The sequence below is a fragment of the Apium graveolens genome, chromosome 9, assembly GCF_009905375.1.
Source record: "Apium graveolens cultivar Ventura chromosome 9, ASM990537v1, whole genome shotgun sequence".
NCBI classification, from domain to species: Eukaryota; Viridiplantae; Streptophyta; class Magnoliopsida; order Apiales; family Apiaceae; genus Apium; species Apium graveolens.
This window is the reverse complement of record NC_133655.1, coordinates 268,459,371-268,473,415: the sequence shown is the minus strand read 5'-3', so window position 1 is coordinate 268,473,415 and position 14,045 is coordinate 268,459,371. Positions and strand designations below refer to the sequence as shown.

The window sequence follows — 14,045 nt, the reverse complement described above, 5'->3', positions numbered from 1 at the left end:
TTTCATATATTATACTTCAAAAATAGAGTTCAATAACATGTAAAAATTAAGGTTTGATTCTGGAGAGCTTCGAAATTAGGGTTCTTGGATGTTCTTGAGCTCAAATTTGGGCGTTTTCAATTCTGGGGTTATCAGCTGAATTTGATGATATAAATAGCTTCATATTGAATTGTAGAATTGATTCATGTGTTTAGTTTTACTAAACGATTAATAAATAATGTAAATCGAAGTTTTATTTGTTTTTGTTTATACGTTTTTAATTTTTGATTTTACAGAATATGTACGAAACGTTTGTTGATTGTGAAGGGTTTTTAGCACATAAACGCTGCGAAAACGTAAACTTAAATCTTAAAAAAAATCGAAACCCTCCGCAGGATCCATGCAAAAAATAATATTTAATTCGTAGTTCAGTATGTTTACCTTAAGAAGCTTTACATTAATGGAAAGATGGAGGTATTTAATAGCGATCCAAGAACCACGAGCGGAGATCCTTAGCAGCTGCTCCTCAAGTGTGAAGCAGTCCACCGGTATCCACCAAGAAAACGACGTAATAGAGAAGGAGGAGGTCGAGAGAATTAGGGTTTTGTAAAAAAAATTCGGTTTAGGCAAAATAAGGGTTTATAATAGTATATTTATAGGCAAAATTTTCAGCTGAAAATTTTCCCATAAAATATTATTATTATTAACCCTTTATTATTCTCACTAATAATTAAAACACCTTTTAATTATTAATCCTTTTTCTAAACTCTTTAGAAATAATTCTCTCACTTGATTTAATTTCCATAAATTAAATTCTTAATAAATAATATTAAGAACCTTTTCTTAATTAATTTATAATCAATTAAATCTCATTTAATCAATTATTAAATTTGCCAATTAATTATTTATTTCATAAATAAATAATTATCAGCCATTATTAATTAATTCCTCCACCATTAAATCATTCTCTTTTATGGTGTGACCCTGTAGGTTCAATATTAAGCCGGTAGTAGAAATAAATAATAATAAAACTATTTTATCATTATTTATATAAATTCTCTAATTCATTAAATATGATTAATTAATTAATCATATTTATTCTACATCGTGAGGGATACTTCTCAGCATATCGCGACTATCCGGATAATACGAATTCACTGCTTAGAATACCAAGAACCTATTCAGTGAGTAGTTACCGTACAATTAATTCCTTTTACCCTGCAATGTCACGATTAAATACAAGGCATGGAACTTGTGTCAAGCCTATCTTATTTAATCACTTGCTTTCCCATTCACTATGCTTAGTTCTATTTAATGTAAATTAGAAACTCCTTTCTAATTTCATTCACTCTGGCCAGAGATTCCTGAACTAGCATAAGTATATGAGCATTGAACATTCTCTTCCTTCACTGGGTAGATCCTTTATTGATCATACACTATCTTCGTGTACAAATTCCTATACCCAGTAGAGCCCTTATAATTGTCCCTGGAGACTAAGAACTAAACAAAGTATAGTTTAGTGTACACAAGATGACTATGATGACCTCAAGTCTAAGGATACTTATACAACTATCCCTATGTGAATAACTGCTGACACGTGAGTGAACTCCATCAGTTGTTCAGCTGTGTGAGTCATGTTCAGTGAACTTATTCTATAATAAGCACCTACATACTAGCTATAGTGTCACAACACAAATGTCTATGAGAACAGGCATCCTTCATAATGAAGCAAGCATAGTATGTACCGATCTTTGCGGATTATTAATTACCAGTTAGTAATCCTACGACCAGCAACTATTTAAGTTTAGAGTTATCATCTTTTAGGTCTCAATATTATGATCTCATCACAATCCATAAAAAGCTTTACTTTAAACTGTGGTATATCTTATTTAAACATTTAAATAGATAGAGCCCGCAATAAAAATAAAACAAGCCTTTTATTAATATCAATGAAATCAAAACAGATTACATAAAAGTTATTCCTAAATCCTCATACATGATTGGACTTAGGACATATCTCTTTCAATCTCCCACTTGTACTAAAGCTAATCACTCTGGTATCTAATACCCATCTTGTCTTTATGACGATCAAAGTGACTCTGAGAAAGTGGCTTTGTGAGTGGGTCTGCTACGTTGTTATGTGTGTCAACTCTCTCGACGTTGACATCTCCTCTTTCAACAATCTGAATTGCACCACCATTCAGAGTAAACACGTACCCTGACATGGATTTGCTATCACTTTCTGATTGAAAACTAGAGTCAATATAACCCTCTAATTTCAACTCAGATTCACCACCAAAAACAAGAAAAATGTCTTGAGTCCTTCACAAGTACTTAAGGATGTTTTTCACTGCTTTCTAGTGGTCTTCACCTGGATTGGACTGATATCTGCTCGTCACACTAATTGAATAAGCAACATCAGGCCTTATACACAACATCGCGTACATGATAGATCCTATTGCTGAAGAATAAGGAATCTTACTCATACACTCTCTTTCCTCAGGTGTCATAGGAGACATTTTTTCGGAAAGGGACACTCATGGCTCATCGGTATGAGACCTCTTTTGGAGTTTTCCATGCTAAAACTTTTAAGCACTTTCTGGATGTATGTACCCTAGGTAAGACCTATCATTCTTCTAGATCTATCTCTATAGTTCTTCATACCGAGAATGTAGGATGCTTCTCCCAAGTCCTTCATGGTGAAGTTCTTTGATAGCCATACTTTGACTGATTGTAGCATCGGTATATCATTTCCTATAAGAAGTATGTCATCCACATACAATACAAGAAATGTTACCGCGCTCCCACTAACCTTCTTGTAGACACATGGTTCATCTATATTTTTGATAAAACCAAACTCTTTGATTATCTCATCAAAACGGATGTTCCATCTACGAGAAGCTTGCCTTAAACCATATATGGTTCACAGCAGCTTACATACTAGGTGTTCATTTCCCTTGGAAAGAAAACCCTCTGGCTGTGTCATATACACTTCCTCCTCAAGTTCCCCATTGAGAAAGGCCGTTTTCACGTCCATTTGCCAGATCTCATAGTCATAGTAAGTAGCAATCGCAAGCAAAATCCGAATTGATTTTAACAGGGCTACAGGCGAAAAAGTTTCATCAAAGTCAATCCCTTGCCTTTGTTTGAATCCTTTTTCCACGAGCCTGGCCTTATAGGTCTCCACTTGGCCATCTGCTCCAATCTTTCTTTTGTATACCCACTTGCACCCAATAGGCTTAACACCTTCAGGCGCCTCAACCAGAGTCCATACTTGGTTGGTATACATAGATTCCATTTCGGATTTCATGGCACTATGCCATTTCTCTGAGTCAACACTACTCATAGCCTCATTATAAGTCACAGGGTTGTCATCATCAATGATTGACAACTCATTGTCATTCTCAATGACAAGGCCGTAATACCTCTCAGGTTGGCGAGACACTCTCCCTGTCCTACGAATGGGCTGTTCCACAGAAGGTTGTTCAATCTGAACAGGTGTTTCCACTTGATCCGTAGTAGTTTGTGTTTCTTGAACTTCACCAAGTTCAATTTTGCTCCCATTGTTTCCTTCAAGGATAAACTCCTTTTCCAAGAAGGTAGCATGTCTGGAGATAAACACCCGATGATCGGTGTAAAAGTAATACCCCAAAGTCTCTTTAGGATATCCCACAAAATTACATTTTACGGATCGAGATTCCAGCTTATCTGGGTCAACTTTCTTGGCATAAGCTGGACATCCCCAAATCTTAACGTGTTTAAAACTCGGTTTCCTTTCTTTTCATATCTCATATGGTGTTTGAGGAACAGATTTGGAAGGCACCTTATTCAGTAAATATGCTGAGGTTTCCAATGCATAACCCCATAGGAATACTGGAAGATTTGCACAGCTCATCATGGACCGAACCATGTCTAACAAAGTTCGATTTCTCCTTTTAGATACCCTATTTAACTGTGGAGTATATGGAGGATTCCACTGGGAGACTATACCATTTTCTTTGAGATAATCTAGAAACTCTCCATTCAAGTATTCACCACCTCGATCTGATCGAAGAGTTATAATACTGTGTTTGGTTTGTTTCTCCACTTCATGTTTATATTCATTGAACTTTTCAAAGGCTTCAGACTTGTGTTTCATCAAATACACATATCCGAATCTAGATCTATCATCTATGAAAGTAATGAAGTACGAAAATCCAACCATGGCTTGCGTAGACATTGGTCCACATACATCTGTGTGTACCAATCCTAGAAAATCTGCAGCCCTCTCTCCATGTCCACTAAATGGAGATTTGGTCATTTTACCCAATAGACAAGACTCGCATGTAGGATATGATTCAAAATCAAAGGGGTCAAGTAACCCTTCCTTATGCAATGTCCGCAGTCTATTTTCACTAATATGACCTAGCCTACAGTGCCATAAATAGGTCAGATTTTCATCATCTCATTTTCTTTTATTAGTTTGTTCAATCTGAAGTAAATCATGCTCTACGTCACATACATATAGACCATTATTTAAAATGCCACGTCCAAAAAGAACATTATCTCTAAGGATAGAACATTCATTATTCTTAATAATAAATGAAAAACCATCCACATCCAACATAGGAATAGAAACAATATTCCTCACAATAGAGGGAACATAATAACAATTATTCAAAATAATAGTCTTGCCTGTAGGCATATGTAAACTAAATGATCCTACAGATATGGCCGCAACCCTTGCTCCATTGCCCATACGTAGAATCACCTCATCTTTTTCAAGAGTCCTACTTCCCTTTAGTCCTTGCAACGAATTGCAAATATGAGAACCACAGGCGGTATCTAATACACAAGTAGAAATTTGACCTAGTGACATATTAACTTCGATCATGAACATGCCTGAATTAGAAGCGGTAGTCTTACTACCCTTCTTCTTCTTCAATTCTGCAAGGTAAACCTTTCAGTTCCTCTTCCAGTGCCCCAACTTGTTACAGTGAAAACAAACAGCTAAATTAGGACCAGTCAACTTGTGAGCATCTAGTATGCTCTGGAGTGATAGTTTAGAAGACATGACGAATATAGTAAATCTGTAAATGATAAACACATAACAACACTTAGAAAATATTCAATTTCATTTCAAAACACTATATGAATCGGGTCTTTATTCATAAGTGTCTCCCACTAGTTTATCTAATTTTTTCAACCCCTTAAGTGAAAATTAAGCATTCATAATGCTAGTGGGAATAGGGATCCTACATTTCATCACACAACCTCGGTTGTGGCACGAAACGTCATGTGATGTTCAATAGGCAGACAACTCTTGTCAATTACATCTTATGTTATTCCCTAATATAAGTTTAGCCTCTTGAATAATTGAGTCACGGCTGTGGCACGACAAACTCAATATTCTAAGTCAAGTCTAACCCAACATTTCGTACAATTGAATCAGTCTCCAACGGCCCACGGCTGTAGCACGTACCGACCTTTAGATTCTAATTCAATGTACACATCTCTATTTAATAGACAAGTATTTCTTATTTTGAAATCAAAGCCCTCGGCTGTAGCACGAAACGACAATGATTTAAAAATAAGAACCACTTTCTACCATGTTGGAAGGCTATGACCGACACAAGCCCGTTGTGTCATTGGACAATTACTACTTGATATTATTTAATTTTAGAGGGATTATATTACGTTACAATCATAATCATATTATAAAGAGATTCTTCCTTTTAAATTAAATATTTCAAATCAATAATCGATAATCAGATGATTCCCAGATCGGGTGGAGCATTGTCAAGAGGCGTCACTTAATAACCATTTCTTACAGATAGAAATCTGTTATTGACAGAATCATCCTTTCTCTCAATATTGAAAATTCATATTCAATTACGTGTTTCATAAACACAAGAATCTCATGATCGTATTCATAATATTTATTGTTAAGGCAAGAAAGGATTCCTATTCTAGATTTTCTAGAGCACGCCTTATATTGATTTAAGTTCACCTAAATCTATCATCGCATGGTAAACATAGGCATACATCTCATATATAAATTAAATAAACAAGTAAATGTAAAGTGCAATAAATTAAATGTGTTTGGTTATGGCCCCATCCTATGTGATCTTTATCAAGCTCATGATAAAGATCAAGGTCAATCTAATATGGTGATGGAAATAAATACAACTACTTATTACATAAGTCTTCTTCTTCTTCTTTGTATCATCTCCATTGGATAGCCTTCTTGAGTCTTCAATTACATTACATGATTGGAAGTAAAACTAATCTAATGAACTTACAAGAATAACTCGAGTTACATTCGAGATTTATGATTACAAAGATTGACGACATGCAAGTCGTATTTAAAACCAAAACCAAAACCATTATACTAAGGTCGAAAGGCCATAACCATCCACCATGCTCATACAACACATAAAAGCATGTTAAAACACATAATCTGATCTTAACATATCATATTATCCATGATCTAATCATAAAAAGAAAATATGACAAAAATCAGAAAAATCAGAATCAAATCAAAAAAAACAAGAATCACTGTTTACGGGCAGTAAACGACGTCAAACGCCTTACAGACGAGTCGTTGATAGCTTTAGCTACCAGTTTTGTTCAGACACTCATATACCTATGGAATAGGGTATTGGTTTGCGTAAATCGGACACCAGACCCAGATTTCAGCAAATCTGCAGCAGCCAATTCAGAATCCGTATCTAATATGATTCTCATAATTAGAACAAACTTAAATCATGTATATATCAGTATATATACAGATTACATAATCATCTTATGATTATACAACTCACATGAATATCATATATTCAAAACCATACATATATAAGCATATTATATCAACATCAAATCATGGCGAATCACGTACATGCTCATATATCAAAAACAGTTAAACACATAAACGAATTAAAAACTTTTTGCAAGTAGCTCTGATGCCATTGAAGGGTTTTTAGCACATAAACGCAGCGAAAACGTAAACTTAAATCTTAAAAAAAACCGAAACCCTCCGCAGGATCCATGCGAAAAATAATATTTAATTCGTAGTTCAGTATGTTTACCTTAAGAAGCTTTACATTAATGGAAAGATGGAGGTCTTTAATAGCGATCCAAGAACCTCGAGCGGAGATCCTTAGCAGCTGCTCCTCAAGTGTGAAGCACTCCACCGGTATCCACCAAGAAAACGACGTAATAGAGAAGGAGGAGGTCGAGAGAATTAGGGTTTTGTAAAAAATTTTAGGTTTAGGCAAAATTAGGGTTTATAATAGTATATTTATAGTCAAAATTTTCAGCTCAAAATTTTCCCATAAAATATTATTATTATTAACCCTTTATTATTCTCACTAATAATTAAAACACCTTTTAATTATTAATCCTTTTTCTAAACTCTTTAGAAATAATTGTCTCACTTGATTTAATTTCCAAAAATTAAATTCTTAATTGATAATATTAAGAACCTTTTCTTAATTAATTTATAATCAATTAAATCTCATTTAATCAATTATTAAATTTGCCAATTAATTATTTATTTCATAAATAAATAATTATCAGCCATTATTAATTAATTCCTCCACCATTAAATCATTCTCTTTAATGGTGTGACCCTGTAGGTTCAATATTAAGCCGGTAGTAGAAATAAATAAAAATAAAACTATTTTTATCATTATTTATATAAATTCTCTAATTCATTAAATATGATTAATTAATTAATCATATTTATTCTACATCGTGAGAGATACTTCTCAGTATATCGCGACTATCCGGATAATACGAATTCACTGCTTAGAATACCAAGAACCTATTCAGTGAGTACTTACCGTACAATTAATTCCTTCTACCCTGCAATGTCACGATTAAATACAAGGCATGGAACTTGTGTCAAGCCTATCTTATTTAATCACTTGCTTTCCCATTCACTATGCTTAGTTCCATTTAATGTAAATTAGAAACTCCTTTCTAATTTCATTCACTCTGGCCAGAGATTCCTGAACTAGCATAAGTGGATCAGCATTGAACATTCTCTTCCTTCACTGGGTAGATCCTTTATTGATCATACACTATCTTCGTGTACAAATTCCTATACCCAGTTGAGCCCTTATAATTGTCCCTGGAGACTAAGAACTAAACCAAAACATAGTTCAGTGTACACAAGATGACTATGATGACCTCAAGTCTAAGGATACTTGTACAACTATCACTATGTGAAGAACTGCTGACACGTGTGTGAACTCCATCAGTTGTTCAGCTGTGTGAGTCATGTTCAGTGAACTTATTCTATAATAAGCACCTACATACTAGCTATAGTGTCACCACACAAATGTCTATGAGAACAGGCATCCTTCATAATGAAGCAAGCATAGTATGTACTGATCTTTGCGGATTATTAATTACCAGTTAGTAATCCTACGACCAGGAACTATTTAAGTTTAGAGTTATCATCTTTTAGATCTCATTATTATGATCTTATCACAATCCATAAAAAGCTTTACTCTAAACTGTGGTATATCTTATTTAAACATTTAAATAGATAGAGCCCGCAATAAAAACAAAACAAGCCTTTTATTAATATCAATGAAATCAAAACCATAAAATTTATTCATAAATCCTCATACATGATTGGATTTAGGACATATCTCTTTCAGATTGTGATCATGGGGTTTGATTGTATGTTTTACAAGCTTCGTTATGAGGCATTAATTGTTGAATTTGGTTCAGTAATTATTAAAATTGAGTTTCGGCCAGAACTACGCCGGCAACGGCTCGGAACTCGTCGAAAACTGACGAGGAGGGACTGTTTGTGGTTATTTCTGTTTAACTCAGACTCCTGGGGAAATATACATCTGATTAGTAGAAAGAAGTCGTCGAAATCAAACTGTTTTGGGCTCGATTGGGGGCTGACCGGCGTTTTCTACCGCGCCAGAGTCTGGGGGAGGTGACCGGTGTTCATCCCGACCCGGTGGGGTGACCTGGTGGTGACCCGAATGGGTTATTTTTTTACCCGGTTTTGATCTTCCCTTCCCCTAAAATCAAATCTAGAACCTTTTTCTGAATTTCTATTGTAAAAGTAATCCAAAATTCATTATTTTAATTTAAATAATTGTTTCTAATTATTTTAAATTTCCAAAATTCATTATTTAATTATCCTGAAAATTATTTTAATTCTAAAATAAATCTAAATTAGTTAATTAATTAATTTTAGTTGATAATTAATTATTTAATCAGTCAATTAATTTAAATATTAATTGATTAATTTATTTAATTAGTTATTAATTAATTTTAATTGATTACTTAATTAGATTTAATTATTTATTTTTTATTTAGAAATTCCAAAAAATTGTTTCGAACTTTAAAATATTATTTTAAATTATTTTCAAGGCTCGATAATTATTATAAAATTATTTTAAAGTCATATTTGGGTATTCGAACCCTATTATTTAATTATAAAATGATTCGGAGACCCGTTTTAATTTCGAAAAATGTTCAAAAATTCATAATAAATCAACCGTTCGTCCGTTTAATACGAAACGAACGCATCTAGACTCAGAAAAATATTTTGCTTTCATTAAAAATACTTTAGAGACCAAATTTCTTTTGTATCAAAAGATCGTTTATTTTACGAGTCATTCTTAGTGGGTTATTAATCGATAAAATACTATTTTCGACCTGATTCCAATTCTAAACGTATTGAGACCTATCTTTTGGCAATTCAACTTGTGTGCTACATGAATTATGTGACTATGTGTTATACGAAATATGTGATACGTGCCTTTTGTGTTTATATGTGATGTGAACTATGAGTCCACGTGTCGATTAAATTTTATATAATTAAAGATGATCCTTATCTGTTATTATCGGACGAGTAGACGATAAGGATAAACGTATAGACTAGACAACTATATATTGTCAATTAATTGAATGGTATCTTTTATGATAGATACACATAGTACGAGGCATTCAAAGTTTGACAGAGATTGTAAAAGTAAAGCCTGATTACGTATAGTAATGAGACGAGTGGATTCAGAATAGAGATAAACTTGAAATAGCGATTGTTAAGAAAGGTCAAGTGGCATGTCAATGGAAATACAGATACACTTAGGACTGAGTAATATGGCAGATAGTTAAAGATCAGAGGGATTCTCAATTGAGGCAAGTATTCCTAACCTTTCTCCTAAAATACTGCAAATATTTATTTGTTCCTATTCTAAATTCAGAATAGTTAAATATTTTTATATTTCGCTGCAATTACTCTATTTATGCAAGTACCTTTTTGATCTTGTTCATTGATTATCGATTGATCTCTTGAGCAAGTACCCATTCGTTCGGGTTATTTGCGAACCCTGATTTGGGATGTTTTGAAATCAAAGTGATTTGACATCAAAATACTCCACGGACTGGATGGTTACGATGAGGGCCAGTGATGAACTGGACCCTAAGGGCCAGAGATGGCTGGTCCCTTGATTATTCGGCCATAGTTTCCTGGGTACCCCGTATGTTGGTTGGGTCTATGCAGTTGGGTATAGATCCGTACTGTATCCTGATTGATCAGCACGTTATAGTGCATATGTTGGTTTCTAGTGTCCAGTCTATTTTTTTGTAGATTGCCATTAACGGCATTCCTTCTTGAATAGTTCATAATTACAAAATCAAACAAAGATTTGATTTAAAGAAATGAAATATTGAAACGTTCACTGTTCTTTTACAGAAAAATGTGATTTATGATTAAAGTCCAATGAGGGCCGACGTTTTGTTCGCTCAATTGTTTTAAAGATATAAAGATGTTTTGAAATCATTCAACAATCGTTTCCAGGAGTTTCTCTGATCTGATACCTGGAAACCATTTATGATACTTGCTGGGCATTTTTGGCTCACTCTTGCTTTGTGAACTTTTATTTCTTTCAGTATCAAATGAGGACAAAAGTGAATAGCTGTTAATAGACAACAAAAGTGGTGAGACTCCAGTTGAAAAAATTTGGAGGTGTCAGAGTGATTAATACGAGGAAATTAGTAATGAGGTAATGAAATTATATTTTGACATTGTAATTATAGAAGGTTAGATTCTTGTTTCATACAATAACCTGTAAGCGATCCTGAATAATGAGGGGTTGTCTATATATTTATGTTAATATACAGGTTTATATTATTTAAAGTTGTGTAGTGAAACCCAATCCTGACCCCGGATTTGGGGGTTGTTACACACAATATTGGAACTAAAAGTTTGTACACAGGAGGTATTGGCTCGAATATGCTCTTGAAGTACAAGTTCAACAAGTCCTGTAAATGTCATGTTGTGTACGTACGTACAATATGTCAAGTTCAATTTTAAAAGACACCAAGTTCATAACTAATTAATACAGATATAGTTTAACCATATCCAGTATATAATCTACCTGCTCAGCAAACGAAGAAGGTGGAGTGACTTTAATGGTGTTTATTAAATCACCATAAGTTGCATGACTGGGCTCGAAAATGAACATTCCAGCATTGAAATATGATGACGGAGCCTGTCCCATCTTGGCTGGCCACTTCACCCTATCGGGGCATTATTGGTAGTAGCCAATCTTGTACTGAGGGGAAAGATGACATTCATAGAAACAATCCAAAACACCGTATAAATGGCCATTTGGTAAGTCAAAGAGTTCATCAACATTGTCGTACACTTGAATATCCCAATCAAAGTATACCATCTTGATGTACTCCTGAAGCTGCACCAGTAATGTAAATTGCATTAATATAACTGTTCATCTAGAGCAAGAGTACTAAGTAAATTATCACTTATATAGACAACAAAAACACAATATCGAAAGTGTTTAAAGTTTTACGTGGAAGATACGAATCTTGGAGTAGTTAATGGCAAAATGCTCATGGGCCCAGTCTACTTTTGATTTGTCCATTTCCGGGGCTTGAACCCAATCAATATCTTTAAGAATGTAACCATTCCGCACCATCAGAAGGCGGTGCACTTGGGGAACATCAGGCAGAACAACCATAACAAGAGGGTAGGCTAAGCCAACTTTCCTTAGGCCCTTGGCTAGCCCAACAACACCTTTCACATAGTCACCGCTACGTCCCAAGAATGTCACAAAAGCCTTTTTTTTAGAATCTAATAATTCTTAGGGCTAATTATTGAGATTAAATCGTAGAAGAAAGCGTACCTGAATCCATAAGGCTATAATTGTAACGGTATTTGAATCTGAATAATATTCTTGATTATTGTCTTCCTCAACCAAGTACTTCTTAGGGTTCCTCAATAGCTCTCTCTGATGGGTAGAAGATAAGTCGTGTAACACACTTGATATATTGGAGACTATAACCCTTTTTATATACCACCTGATTAAATCTCCCATTATAATTTAATTGGGCCTGGTAGTAGGTATCCACTTATTAGGTCCATACAATAAATTAAAATCTAATTGGGTTTCTTATTTGATCACTTAATTTAACCCAATATAATAAATAGGAAATATTATTGATATATTTATATGTAACCCATAAAATAATAATAATTATTATTAAAATACTAATAATAATCTCCCGCTTGGGCTTCATATGAATCCAGAATCAATTATACAAACTTGAGTGCGCAACTTTATGTTATTTATCATCCTTAGATTTTACCAAAACAATTCTGTCTGTTTACTATATATGCATGAAATTCTGGTGGCATTCGTCACAAACTTTACATAACTAAACCTTCCATGGTCACCACACAAATATATTCAATGACATGAATCAATGCATGGATAAGTGGCATGGAAATTACATATAATGTTAGATATATTTGAGATGTCATGTCTAATCTGATTTGTGTTTAGTTTCAGAACTTAATATCAGGACTTATCAGGACTTACTGGAAATTAGGACTTACTGAAGTCAGAACTTATATCAGAACTTAAGACCGTAAGGATTTATATCAGGACTTAAGTGCGGGTACATCAGATAAGGAATGCAGCTGATTTACAGGAGAGGATCTGGATTAAAACAAAAGAAGATATACGTGAAGATTTGGACATCTAGAAGACTTGTAGAAGATAATATCTGACTGATATATTTTAGGAGACAGAATTATATTCCATATCAATTAGAAGATATCTTGTAACTGTGTACTATATAAACACAGCTTAGGGTTTACACTATAAGTGTTATCATTAACGAGAACATTATTCATAGTAACCTAGCAGCTCTTAGTGATATTGTTCATCACTGAGAGAGTAGTTTAACCTACTTTGTAACAGAGCTTATTATATTAAATAAACTTGATTACTGTTACATACTTGTGTTCTAAATCGATTTGATTGTATAAATACTATGTTCAACCCCCTTCTACAGTGTTGTGTGACCTAACATATAATGTGATCTATATAATGTCTATTTTCAACTAGTCCTTAGTCAATCTCTTACGAGATTGATTCCGATTTTCTCAACTCAATGTAAAACCACAATAAGAAAATTGAACAAAAGTAGAGTGATATTTAATAAAATTACATCAACTGTATTCTGCAGAACATAAACAACTCAATGTTTATTATATAAAACACCAAAATACAAACTCCCACTAAACCAAAGTATCACATAAGGTAACACCCATATGAGCAGTATGCTCGTGAATAACCTTAGGTGTTAATGCCTTAGTGAGCGGATCCGCAATCATGGTGTTAGTGCCAATGTATTCTGTCGAAATCTGTCCACTATGAATCTTTTATTTAAAAACTAGGAACTTAGTATCTATATGTTTTGCTTCAGTAGTGCACCTATTGTTGTTTGAATACTCCACTGCTGATTTATTATCACATAATATATTTAATGGTCTTTCAACACCATCAAGAATACGCAAACTAGTGACAAAGTTTCGTAGCCATAAAGCTTGATTGGATGCCACAAAACATGTTATATATTCTGTAGCCATGGTGGATGAAGCTACGAGCATCTGTTTGGCAGACCTCCATGAAATCGCTCCACCATCCAGAAGATAAACATAGCCCGAAGTAGATTTTCTTTCATCTTTGCATCCTCCAAAGTCAGTTGCTAAATGTCCTATGATTTCTAGATGATCTGATTTCCTG

At 33.9% G+C, this 14,045-nt stretch overlaps 1 pseudogene; it reads right to left on the bottom strand.

Annotated features, from left to right (window-relative positions):
• Positions 1-12,995, bottom strand: part of LOC141686307 (galactinol synthase 2-like) — a 45,682-nt pseudogene extending 32,687 nt beyond the window's left edge.
• Positions 12,996-14,045: the final 1,050 nt, after the last annotated feature.